Genomic DNA, 14,354 nt, shown 5'->3' with positions numbered 1-14,354 from the left:
CGCAGCCGGCGTCTTGTTAACACCTTAGTTGCCTTACGCGGCTTAAGAATCCCCACACACGACTGGTGTCCTGGTGTGGCAGTCAAAACCGCATTCTTTCGCTCGGTGTGGTAGGCGTGTAATAAAAATCAAACCCGCAAAATTATAATTTGCGTAATTACTGGTGGTAGGACCTCTTGTGAGTCCGCGCGGGTAGGTACCACCACCCTGCCTATTTCTGCCATGAAGCAGTAATGCGTTTCGGTTTGAAGGGTGGGGCAGCCGTTGCAACTACGAGTATACTTGAGACCTTAGAACTTATATCTCAAGATGGGTGGTGTATTTACGTTGTAAGTGTCTATGGGCTCCATTAACGACTTAACACCAGGTGGGCTGTGAGCTCGTCCACACATATAAGCAATAAAAAAAATAAAAAAAGACGACTGTGTCCGAATTTTTATGGGTATGGCATATAAAAAAGCGATCTTTATAAGACCTATCAGGTCTCATACGCACTGTAAAGAAGTCGAATGTTGCTTCTAAAAGACCTCATACGCACCGGCTGAAAGTCCTTGAAAAGTATACCTTCAGTCAACGTGTTAAGTGATTAATGAAGGCTATAAAAACCTCAACGTCAATACCGCTGCCCATCATGAAACGTAAGATTAAAGTCAAGGTACAATGCCGCGGCATAAACACAATCAAAGGATAAAATTAAAAACTATAACTTTGTTATGCACTCTAAATTAAAAACATAAAAAATACTGTTAGCAAAAAATATGCACAGTTTTAACATCCATATGAATACGTATCATAATTTGTCAAACGTTTGTTAGCGACCGAGAACATTGTTAACCTATTGATTTACAAACCGAAGCAGTGTTGTTAGTGGTTTCGAGCTAAACCTATATAAGCGAGTCGGGTAGTTCAATGATACCGTGTTTATTGAAACCTTGGCCTAGTACGACTAAATGTAATACGTGTATTAAATAAATCATTTACACAAATCGGCTAATAAAGTTTTTAAGGGCAATTAAGTTGGATGTTATTTACTTTTTACGTTTGTTTTGAATGTTGACGTCATTGTGCAAATATTGCGTTCGACAAAAATTTTAGAAGAAATTTCTTGTGGCTATTATTACAACGTGATTTGCTGGTTTGTCTTTTAGCCTCCGCTTATTTTATTCAATTCAATAAATTGAAACATCAAATACAAAAGTACCTAGTCAGGTCATAAATTATGTCACATGTTTCATGTAAAATAATTGAAACAAGTTTATTCATTATGTAACCATTCATATACCAAAATGAATTTAACAAAGCATAGATTCTTATGACACTAAAGTTTATTCAAAATTACCTCCGTGATTTTGAATACAGGCCTTCAATCTGCGCGGCCAGTCGTCTATCGCAGCACGAACGAGGTCCATGTCAATATCGGCGGCTGCCTTAATCAAGGATGTCTTGAGTGACTCCAAATTGGGATGAGGCTTTAAGCACGCCTTTTCCTCCAAGTGTTGTCATATCTTGTAATCTAACGGATTCAAATCTGGACTGGAGGAGGGCCAGCCTTCGTGCCGGATGAAGTCGATTTCACGCGCCACCAGCCAGTCTTGTGTGCTCTTCGCTCTATGAGCTGGCGCCGAATCTTGTTGGAATACCCAGTGCCTGTTATTGAACATGGTATGAGAAACAAGTTCCACAAGGTTCGTCAGGACTGTATTTTGATACACAACTGCATTCGTTTTTACACCTTTCTCACAAAAATGTACCTCTATTAAGCCCCAATAAGAAACTCCCAACCATACCATGAGCGAGGATGGAAAATGACCTCGTTGGACACGCGGAATACGGTTGCTCGCTTCTTCACTACTGTGTGCGTACACCTTATCATTTTGTTTGTTGTAGCTCTCTTCTACGGTAAAAACTTTTTCATCCGAAAAAAGAATTTCCCGATATTTTTTTCCCGCGTACCGCTTCAACAATTCGCAGCCTCTCTTCAGTCTCAGGTCCATTAGACGAGCATTCAAACGATGCCCTGTTTTTCTTCGATATGCCCGAAGCCCTAAGTCTTCATTTAACACCCTTTACACCGTGGTTCTGCTTAACCCCATCTGAAGGGCCAACAGTTTCTGCGTACGTTTGGGATTTCTTTGAATTCGCGCCTTCACAGCTTTTATCACTGCTGGAGTCCTAACAGACCGAGGGCGACCACTTCTTGACCTGTCATTTACACTAGAGTCTTCATTGTATCGTTTGATGGTACGATAAACGAATCTTTTGGTTATATTCAAATTTTTCAGTATGTTAAAAATTTGAATTGGCGCGTAACCGCAACGATGCAACGCAATAACTGCAACACGGTCTTCTTTAAGCGTCCACTCCATATTTGAAAGTGAGTAAAATTCTAAAAGTATACATTTTTATTTCCATGAACAATTCGAAATTCGAATTCAATAAACTTTTTTGTGGCCAGCATTCTAAAAGAAAAGTTTTTACTGTGTGACAATACTTATGACCTGACTAGTTATAAGTTTATTTCCATCATGCATCATCGTGAACGGATTGTTATTAAATTACATGATGATAGTATTCTTTCGAGGTGCGGCGGTCGTTTAGTTTTTAACAAAATACCTAAGTTTTTTGTACTTGTAGCGCTAAACTAGACTAAAGAACACTGGAAGGCCGTTACGAAATACTATTTTAAATTACTCACAAAGTTTAAGTTTAAGTTTTTTGTCAAATAAATTATACAATATCCGTCCGCCCAATTCATTACAACAGTTACTAATGTTAGATGAATAACATTAAAATATTCTCATTGAACTTTTTAGCATTGTTCTCTTAATATTTAATTTTGTTAAGATTTCTTAATTTACGGTTTGATCTTTCATTTATTATTTTGATTTCATTATTCCCGATCTTTTGAATACTTTCCAGTTTTTGTGGTCACTCACGCATGACTAAGATGTTAATTGTCGACATCAGAATATTGTCCAAACTACCGTCAAAATACACGTAATTATGAAAAAAATCTTGTATATTTATTTATACATCATATTATTATATATTCGTAGAGGTGTTAAGTTTCATTTTGTTCGACTAACCGTGATCCCGTGTTAAGCAAATTTACTGAATTTAGAATTTTATTTTTACACTATTAATACATTATTTATTCATCATTCTTCTGCCCTTCTCCCAGTCACCTGGGGTTGGCGCAACATATTTTCTCCTTTCATACTCTTCTATCATATAGGTACCATTTCTTCGCTCACTCCCTTCTTACACATATCGTCTTTCACGCAATCCATTCATTTCTTCTTACGTCTACCTCTTCCTCTATAGCCTGGCGTGCTGGCAGAGCGTAACATTCATAGTTAACACCTTCTTACCTTATTTATTATGTTTCTATAGGCAACAACTATATCTGCAAGTATTGTAAAATTAAATACACGTCAACTTTTAAGCTTCAATGACCCATTAAGATTATTTTTACTTTTTTTATTGCAAAATAAACTATAGCACGCTAAGTGACTTACACTAACTGACCCTCGACATCTTTGCTTAACAAATTCAAGTACCCCAGCGGTGGAAGATTAAAGGGAAAGGAACACCAACAGATTTGGTCAAACATTGGCCTAGGTTGACTTAGAAATAATAGTATAGATACTATGCACACATGAACCCCAGTCCCTACTTGAGTCTCGGTCCGTTTAAGTGGGTCAACTTGTTTTCTTTAAACATAACCCGGAGAAGGACTTTCTATGTTATTATTGATTAACTTTGAATTGTACTATTTCAACTTTGCTGCTTAGTCTTATGAGATTCATTTGCCTATTTAAAGTAACTAATATGCAAAACCTTCTGCTTCCCTAGTGATTTCTGATAATTTATTTGCGGTTTGTTCGAACTTTTTATACAAGAAGACATGTTTTACTTAAAACATAATATTTTATCACACAACAAAGAAACTTTTTTTTTAAATATTTTCTTAATTTTCCCACATTAATTAACCCTTTGCAGATGTAGAAATATTTGAAGCCACACAATTGCGTTCAATGCGACACACGCGGCTGAACATAAGGTCGTCTCAAAGTTTTTAAGGCCAAGAAGAAAACGGTTCTAGTAATATGTGTTTAGCAGCTATTATGCATTTTATTAAGGCACAATCTTCTTTAGTGATAATAAAACATTGATATATTTTTTTTATTCATACTTTTTTTTATTTTTCGAAATCAAAAACACGCAGACTAGCAAATAGAGACCAGACAAGCATAGTTTTATTACTCTTTAAGTGCATGATCGCCCCGTGGTAGAAACAATGTAGACGATAAATACACTCAATACATTCATAATACGAAATCAAGGAAATTGTCTTATGGATGGATACTTTCACGAGTAAGATTTACTGGAGCTGGTTCGCTACACAAGGGCTTACTAGCAGATTCACTAATGTTATGTTTTGGTGCATTTTCCAATCTCTGATCTTTATTACAAAATATTTTCATGGTTAATCTAATTGTTACATTTTTGATTTTTTTTTCCTACTCATTCTATTAACCTCCTCGAGGTTATTCTAGATTCACCGAGCTAGTAGGTGAGCTTACGGGGCTCAAACCTGACGCTGCTGCTAACACTAATTCTAGCAAGAGCAGTGCTTCGCAGAATCATCCATCGGGAACGCGGCCCACTGGGAAGATCCGGCGAGAAACTCTGTGGGCTGTGTCTGTGGGTTAATTTACTCGCCGAGCCCTTCGTCGCAAGCGACGGGTTCGACGAGAACGATGACCGGTTTCTACTAAATTAATTGATTTCACTTAGACATAATAATTTATATGTCGCTGTCTGGTGGTAGAACAGCCTCACTAAGCCAAATGCTTAGCGGCAGCTATAGACCACATGATGATATCTGACCATGTGGGTAAACATCTTATAAGTAGGCAAATCATAAATTAGGCGGATTGACGTTATTACGAAAATTCATTCCTAAAAAACGTAACTATTTTTTTTTTGTGAAAAATACATTTCATACTCTTTTAATTTTTATTTACGCGTCGGATATTTGAAAAGTTGACCCTTTTCTAGCCATTTATTTACGTGAGTTAGTTATAGATCGCCGCCATGTTTGTGTGTACAGCACTATCTCTTGTATCTCGTGCGCTTGCGTGTATTCCTGTAATTAGCCAAAGCGAACGATAACGTCCCGGCACAACACTATGCGCCATTATGTGTACCGATATACGATATTTAGCTATGAAATTGTGATTCCGATATCAATCGTTTGCCGCAATATAATTGTGGGCCGTGATGTCTTTTACCTCGATATTTCATGATAAAACAGCTCTTTACTATAATAATAATCAAACGATCGTTGACACATCGGTTTTCGGAATCACCATTACGAATATTACATACACGCTATTTGTTATTAACAGCTTTGTTCATTTTTTGTATTACATTTATAAACCTAAACGATAGTGCAGGACAAATAATTGATTAGGATTATTTTTTGTTTAATTTTAATTAAGTTCATCGGCTTTCGCTTTGATCTACACACTCAAATGATAAGATACGATTTTTTTTCTATATATCTAATATACGAAGCGTGATAAAAGCATTATACTACTGATAAATATTATTTTAACTGAAAATTTCGAAGTTGTTAATGCCTGTAGTTAATTACAAAAATAATTAAATTTTAATGAGCTTATTTTCAATAAAACACATTATTATTATTCAGGCTCACGCCACAAGCGATTGGGAATGTCTTATCGAATATTTTTCAATTAAAATCACGTGAGCCAATAAGTATCCGTACATTGAGTAAGAAAAAAGGGGTGAGGCAAGTCGTCTTCGCCACTAGGGACCCAATGCTTAAAATCTTATCCGACCGTAAAGGGGCAACGCGAAGCCATCGTCGCCCGAAACATGTCTTGTCAGATCCCCGGATTCACACTCGGTGCTTTTAGGACCCTCAAGCACTGGTCACCGTCCTCATCGAACTTGTCGATTACGATGAAGAGTTTGATGAGCCAAGCTTACTGGTGGTAGGACCTCTTGTGAGTCCGCACGGGTAGGTACCACAACCCCGCCTCTTTCTGCCTTGAAGCAGTAATGCGTTTCGGTTTGAAGGGTGAGCCAGTCGTTGTAACTGAGACCTTAGAACTTCTATCTTTAAAGTGGTTGGCGCATTTACCTTGTAGATGTCTATGGGCTCGAGTAATCACTTAACATCAGGTGGGCTGTGAGCTCGTCCACCCTGAGCAATAAGAAAAGAAGTAACCCACAGACACAGCGAACTGAGTTTCTCGCCGGATCTTCTGAGTGGGTCGCGATTCCGATGCGGTGGTGGTTTTTGCGAAGCACTGCTCTAGCTAGAACTAGTATTAGCAAATCTCTCAGATAGAGCCCGTGAGCTCCTACCCGTCCGAACGTAACTGGAATAGCACTTAGGCTATCAGCAAATAGGTAGGAAAAAAAAGTATCGCTAGAATAGTTTATAATCAATTGGTAAAGTTATGTTTCTAATGATTAAGAATATATCGATGTAATATTATTTTATTGAACCGCTACTATGGATAAGAACCAACATTATATCTGCTTGTTTTATCCACGGTCCTATATTACGACGGTGGTAATTTATGAGAAATGAACTGAATTGACATCACTATTGGTCCAAAAGCTTTTCGTTCAATAACCATAAGAAATATATTAGAGGAATACTGTAAATATATATCGGAAATAAATAAAGTATTTTAGAGGTCAATGAAGAGCAGTGATCTATAGAAATTTAAGCAGATACACTGATAATTTGACTGCAATAGATACAAGAGGCATTCGATTTAAATACTCAACTTACATTCGAGAAAAGTGATTATTTTTTGTGTTTTTATCTAAATAGTTTATCTAAGGCAAAACAATACGATATTTTCAGTAACTATCTGTATAGTACCTTACAAGACGATCAGAGAAATCCTTTCGAGTAGCATAGTAGCATTTTTTTATAACTGGCGATTTCACATAATTATTTTTGACGTATACGACGGATATTCACCATAGAATTAGTGTCATCACCTCTGTTACCAGCTCCGCGGTACACATCCATACAAGAAATCGTAAATAGGTACATACCGCTAATCAATATCTATCCAACTTTGAGTCGGAAATGTGAATGGCTTAATTTTTCGATACTATCTTTTCGCGTTGTCATGTTTACCCATAAGAAAATTATTGTCATTTGCGAGCCACGCTGGATATGTTGCTCATTTTTAGGGAATACGTCTGACACATGACACATTGAATTCAAAAAAATACCTAATCTTAATACATATGTAGTTATATTTCTTCTGTGCGTGTGTTTGTCACTGAACTCCTCCTAAGCGGCAGGACCGATTTTAATGAAATTTTCTATGTAGGTACCTTCCTTCAGGTGGATTCGAGAATGGTTCACATTTACAAATCAGCCCGGCAGACGGCGCTGCAGCCGGTATCTAGGTTATTTATCTTTCCTAGAAATATTTTTTATGGCAAAACAACCCGGGCCAGTTAGTATACAATTAAAATCGCTTCAGATGCATGAATATAGTACGAAACAAGCCATCAAGGAAAAGAAACAGAGCTGTAAGTCAATAAAAAGTTAAGGGCGGATATCGGAACAATAACAAGACTTTCTGCGCCACGCCGAGGGCCGATCAAATCAAATATATAAGCGATATTATGTCACTGTGTACAAAGGGGGGACAAACTCGTAGAACGCTTCGGTGCCTCAGTCAACAGAGTCTCCAATAAAAACTACTTGGTCGAAAGCTATCACAGTTCTGAGAGCAAACACTCCGGTGAGCTAGATACTCCCGGATCGCGTTCACCCTTAAATTAAATAAAAAAAACCTCGAGTAATTTAGTCGAATCTGTCAAATGAAGAGTGTTGAGCAAAGAAAGGGACTCCGCTTAATGTTTTATGTCGGCGATATCAGATGCTTCAAGTGCGAGGGGAATACACAGAAGTTCATTGATTACGCTTCTATGAATCTGAACTTGATGTAAATAAATCCTTTCCGTTTTTTATTCGATTAGTCTGATAGCTTTACGACATATGATTGATGCCGTTTTCTTTTATCGTAAAATGTACAGATCCAAAAGCCTAGTGCTGATTCTTTGATAATTTAAATCGCTGCATTGTCAATTTTCAAAGCTGTCAATCACGATTTTAATTCGAGACCATACCAATATAGATCATGGGCTCCTAGATTTTCCACTAATTCATTCATATTTTGCTAGAGCATTATTGTCAAATTGTTATCGCGTCTAGATTCCTTGACTCATCACATTGTCATGGCAAATGGTGGGAACTTATTTGGCACTGTCCTAGAATTGCAAATATCCATGAGCGACAAAGACAACTCGTCTGTATACTAATGGATAGACCATGGGGAGGCCATAAAGAAGTACCGAACTTTTTTTACTGTTAAAAATTAAAGGACCAATCCCAGTTTTGAAGTTGAAAGAAGAGAACAATAAAAAAACCAGTCGACGCTTTTCAAATGTCTCAAATACCAACAAAAACATGACACAATATTTGCCGGTGCAGCGTAATACATAAGAGACCTTTATGTAGTATAATTTAGTATGCGTCTAGTAAATAGGGGGCAGGTATCGGCGGACTAAGCTTTCAAGCCGTATTCAATATTTGATGAGCTTCGGAAACATAGCCCGTCCAGTCGCGGCCAGTTCTCCTGTCATAGCTATTCGCCGTTAGGGAGAGTTCACACTTTACTTTTTTCTTTTTATATTTCACACATCAGAATAAAATATTGAGCCAGTTTTTTTTTTCTATTGCTTAGATGCGCTCACAGCCCACCTAAGTGGTTACTGGAGCCCATAGAAATCTACAACGTAAATGCCGCCACCCACCTTGAGATATAAGTTCTGAGGTCTCAGTTTAGTTACAACGGCTGCCCCACCCTTCAAACCGAAACGCATTACTGCTTCACGGCAGAAATAGGCAGGGTGGCGGTACCTGCCACCAGTAAAATAGGTAAAGAAATAGAATAGGAATTTAGATCAAATTGGAATAATATGAGTTAAATGCTTGTTAGGTTCATAGAATGCCTACCAACCACCATTAACTACCACCCACCATTGCTTTTCTCTCTCTCTTTTCTCCTAGCTTTCTTCCTCTACTTCTGTCTCTCATCTAGAGCACTGGTGGTTACGTTGGAACAGTTCCGAGCCCGCTAGAGTTTCAGCGGCTTTCCTTTATGAAGAATCGGATAGTCCTATTTAAGTTATGCAGCCGCATAATGTTATGCATTCTCAAAACGTTAACAGCTTATAAATTGGTTGTACAATCATCATCATCATCATACTTTCCTATTACCCTCTACTGGGGTGTAGGGCTCGTATCAAATTTTTACATTTACATCGGTCTTGGGCAGTCTGTTCTAGCTCCTCCCACGTCATGCCCAAGACACCTAGCTCCTGCTCCACCGAGCGACGCCAAGTTGTTCTGGGGCGGCCTCTCTTCATTTTGCCAGACACTTTCCAGGTCAGTGCTCTCTTTGATAGGTGGGTATCAGTCTTTCTCAAAATGTGACCAATCCAATGCCACTACCGCGTAAGGATCTCCTTCTCCATTGGTGTCTGCTTAGTGATCCTCCACAGCTCTTTGTTAGTGATCCAAAAGGCCAAAAGGTTGTAAAATAATAGACTAAAACATGTAATGATTTAGGAATCTCAATTTTTATCCAGACAAAACGAAAACAAAAATATAAACTTGCAAGAAAATGTCAACGAGCCAATACATAATTTGAAATACGAGGGTAGTGCTAATAGACTTTGTGATGCACAGGACTATTTTCTTCAAAAGGTTTTCGACCTTAAATGCATTGACAGAAAGTAGAAAAAACGTTAACTTGAAAATTGTATTGAATTGAATTATTGTGTGATCTTATAAAGAAAAACGTGTCGGCTCCTATATTTAGCACAAGAAATGTGAAACGTTAAAATCGATATCCTTAGTTTACGCCAAAAGAAAGATAACGTTAGATAAAATCAGACAAATTTAGTAAATTTATGTACATTTGGTCGTTTTTTTCTTCAGAACACATTTATGCTATAATATATCGTCTTCTCGCATTAAAACTGTATAATCTCAAAACTTACTAATTTTACATGAGAGTGCTTTAAAGGTTTAACATGTGATATTTTTAATATTAATCATCTTTGCAACATTTATTTTTTACCAATTACATTATCTGTCTTTTAAAGTAAGATAAAATTATGTATTAATTTTGTTAATAGTAACCAAAATATAGTTAAACAAAAAAAAAAAACTAAACTACCCTCTTTTGACAGTATTTTTGAGAAAAGTGCTGGTGATACCAAATGATTCCGCATATTAACTGAATTTCGTATATTTTTTATTTATTGGAAATTGTAAACTTTTAATGCGAAAAGAAGATATTGTATAAAATGTTATTAAAACTTGTTCACACAAGTACCTACCTAGCACGATCGCATCAAACGAGAAATAATTATGATAATCACAATAAAAATTCTAATTCACAAATAAAATTCATAGCTATCAATTTCAAATTTATGCTAATTCGATCGAGTAACTCATGGTAAAGGCCTTAAGGCAGAATTATATAACGCGGAGCGCTTCCAGTGAGCCTCATTTGGTCATCTGCGGTGCGGCGACCAAGCTAAGACGGTATAAATAAAACATAATGACCAATGAAACAGGAGCTAGAGTTATTGTCTTTAAATTTAATACAAAGCGGGTAGATTTTAGCCGTAGATGGCTCCCGGTCTAGGTGTTGACTTGAGATATGGTGTCAAAATCTTGATAGTTCTGTATTTATCGGCTGTTATAATAATTTGAATAATCTAGATTCAAATCCGAATCGAATTCAAACGAACGATTCTATGAAATCTGAATCGTTAATCTATATACGTGAAGCAAAAACTTTGTACCCTTTTTTACGAAAATTGCGCGGACCAAGGAATATGAAATTTCCCACACTTATAGAGAATATAGAGAAGGAGTGCAGAATGCTAATATTTTTTTTAAAATTATGCGTTAATAATACATTAAATCAATAAAAAAAACATTACACACACTGCCATGTATTTGACACAACACATACATATAAATAATATACTATTATATTTAATTTTGTTTATTGTCAATTGTCAAACTTTTGTTATTGTTTGTTGTCAAATTGAGAATAGATCAATATCGTTTGTTTTTCAAATTATTTATCTATAGTGTAGTTTTTTTGAAATATGTAATTATAATAAAGAAGTATAATATGACAATAGAACCGAAATAATGTTTAAACATAAAATTTCAATTAATTATAGTCGAATTTCGATTACTGCGGGACTACTAGTTCGAATTAATATTCGTTAAATTCGTTGGTGATTGTTTTGAATCGAAAACTGTCGGTACACGTTCAGACATCGCATTTAAACATAAAGCGAACTTCACACGCGGAATTTGCCGCAATAAACCCGACCGCCGCGCCGCACAGTGGGTCGATTCTATGATTTTAGTGACTTAGGGACCAACTTTGTTTTTTTATATTTTTTTTTATGTAGATAGATAGAGCTCGTTAATCTCAATAATAATTGTTTTGGGCAAAAATTACAAAAACTTTATAGTTTGGTCAGAAAAATGTGTTTTGTGATTTTTTTGTATGGAGCGGGTCACATTAAATTAAATTCCTGCTAAGTACCGCGAGGTCCCGCTTTGAAACTTTATTTTCCTTATACCTTGTCTAGTCTACTATCATTTGATGCTATGAACATGTGCATAAAGTTGCAACTCTGCCAAATAAATGGATCGAAAAAAATTAATAAATACATAGAATAAAAACCTTTATATTTTTTTTCGTAAGTGCTTTTAAGTTAAATTTGATATGGATTAGTAAGTAAAAGCACGTAATGATACCCATAATTACATAATACCTAACAACAATACATTTAGTAGGTCTCTAATTATGCAATCTCTCTAAATATTATATATTTTGTTTCATCTTTCGATCTTTGGGTCAGAAGACGAAAGAAGATTGTGTAAAATATCCTCATTAGTCGACGTTCTACTTCTCATTCTTGAATAACATCTCTCTGTATATTTCCGAAAATCTTTATTGCGAGCTTCCGCTGCTTCTTCCGAGAGTTTACCTATACGAATGGCACCAAAGTTCTTCATTATTATATATCACTGCCATGTGCTAACAATTTATGGATACTGGAAGGCATATATAATACCAGGGATATACATTAACATACAATTCTGCAGTATATCAAAAAAATTCCGAAAATTTGGAAACGCGCTCTCCAGATGCAACAGAGTGAAGAATCACGTGAAGCCTCTCTATTAAATCTTTACGTATTCCTGTTATGCGGGCTGTTTCTTCTGCATCCCTGAAAAATCTTCTGGCAGTATTGTCATCATTGGTTGTTCCTACTCCTTGCTTGACAACATCTATAAGTAAACCGCATTCCTTTTTAAACGCTTGCTGTATAGCGCTCTTTCTGATTGATATTTTTTCTTTGTCATCCCCCCTTGCAACCCCATTTCTTGAAGTCCAAACGATAAGACGCAAACAAAAAAGTGTCATATAAAAAATAATCTCACAGGAAACTACATATGATGAAAAAATTGTGAAGTAATAAAATTATATTTACCGATATGAAGTAAGCACTCCATGCATCTTATCCAGGCATGTAAAGATGGCATTCCATACTGGAATATTTCTTCATTATTTTCTCTTTGATAAGCAAGTCACTCCAAAAAACTCTGACGGTTTTGCTTTGCAAATATCACAGACAGCAGAAAATGTTTCTGAAAAATATGAGGTTATTTTGCTGTCCATCATCATCATGTGCAATTGATGCTTAACTTCAACTTGTTTGATTTTTGATGGCTGAAGTCTTTCTATTTCTTCTGTTATGCTAGCTTTTATAATTGTCACTGTTGACTGCGTTTCTTTTGTAAATTTAAACATTATTGGACGGCAATAAAAAGTTGATGAGGTCGTTTTCCCAAACAATTGTTCCATCAAATTTCTGAAGCCTTATAGGAACTAGACTGACCATGAAAATAGATGAATCATCAAACTCTGTTTCAGTTTTTTGTTTATAATTACTTTGACCTGGGGCTCTATCAAAGCCTATTTGCTTATAAGCAGTAGCTCTCTTGCAGAGTCCAAATCCGAAGTAATCACATCTAAAAGCCTATATAGCGCCAAGTTTAGTAATGCTTGCATTTTAATAGCAGCTCCTTCTTTAGTAATAATTACCTCGTCTTTCCCTGGATAACATTTGGTCTTTTCTTGCTTAATTTTATATTAAGAAGGGTATAAATCAGACCCATTTTCACTTGCTGCTTCTCTTAGGTTTATATACTGCCACTTAATTTAAGTGAAACTAATATTGCCTTATCGGGAGAATATGTACTACTTTTCACTTTACTTGTAATTAAATACTCATTAACTTTTTCTAGATCTTCGGGGTGATTTGACAAGTGGTTCATTATTTCTCCTACATCTTCATTTCTAGTGTTTCTCAAACTAGTAATTGTAGTAGTTTTCATTTCATCCGGGGATAACGAAAGCGATTGGTAAATTTTTTCAATGCGTCTTCGTTTTTGCCTGGATCCCAATTCTTCAAAAGGTTTTCGAGGTGCAAAAATAGATGTCGAGGCTTCTGTAGTACATTTGAGGGTGGTACATTTTCAACATCTTCAGTATTAGAAATCTCGAGCCTTTCATGTGCAGTGTTGATAGCTTCAGGTATCATTCCTTCAGGCCAGTTTATTGCACATTCTAACCAATCACATTTTTTTCTTATAAACTGTGCTAACATGCGACTACTTCGTTTCCATATTGCACTTATATTTGAACAAAATTGCGTACTGAATTTTTGGAGCTCAACATTTTTCTCTTCGGTCACGTTTATTTGATTTTGTAGGAATTGAAAGAGTTTTTTATTATCAGACAGCGACTGTAGTTGCTCTCTTAAAATCATAAATAATCCTAAATTGTTAACAAAATTATCAATTATAACGGAAACAGCAAGATCACAACGACAATCACGAGATGTTAGTAGTAGTACGAATAAACGAACACTAGTTAGTATATAATAAACATGGTCACTTTATACTTCCAGAGACAAACAAATGTTTACTATATTTTCTACTACCCAGTAATGGCTACTTAACTAATTATCCTCATTAAATAATGTTAACTATCTTAATAATTAGAGAGATTGCTTAATTAGAGACCTACTAAATGTATTGTTGTTAGGTATTATGTAATTATGAGTATCATTACGTGCTTTTACTTACTAATCCATATCAAATTTAACTT

At 35.9% G+C, this 14,354-nt stretch overlaps 1 protein-coding gene across 5 annotated transcripts in view; it reads right to left on the bottom strand.

Moving 5' to 3' along the window:
- Positions 1-14,354, bottom strand: part of LOC114244505 (homeobox protein araucan) — a 134,272-nt gene that overhangs the window by 41,620 nt on the left and 78,298 nt on the right. The window lies entirely within an intron of this gene.

This window comes from Bombyx mandarina, chromosome 01, assembly GCF_030267445.1.
Source record: "Bombyx mandarina strain Sakado chromosome 01, ASM3026744v2".
Taxonomy (NCBI): domain Eukaryota; kingdom Metazoa; phylum Arthropoda; class Insecta; order Lepidoptera; family Bombycidae; genus Bombyx; species Bombyx mandarina.
This window is presented reverse-complemented; position numbering and strand designations above follow the sequence as displayed.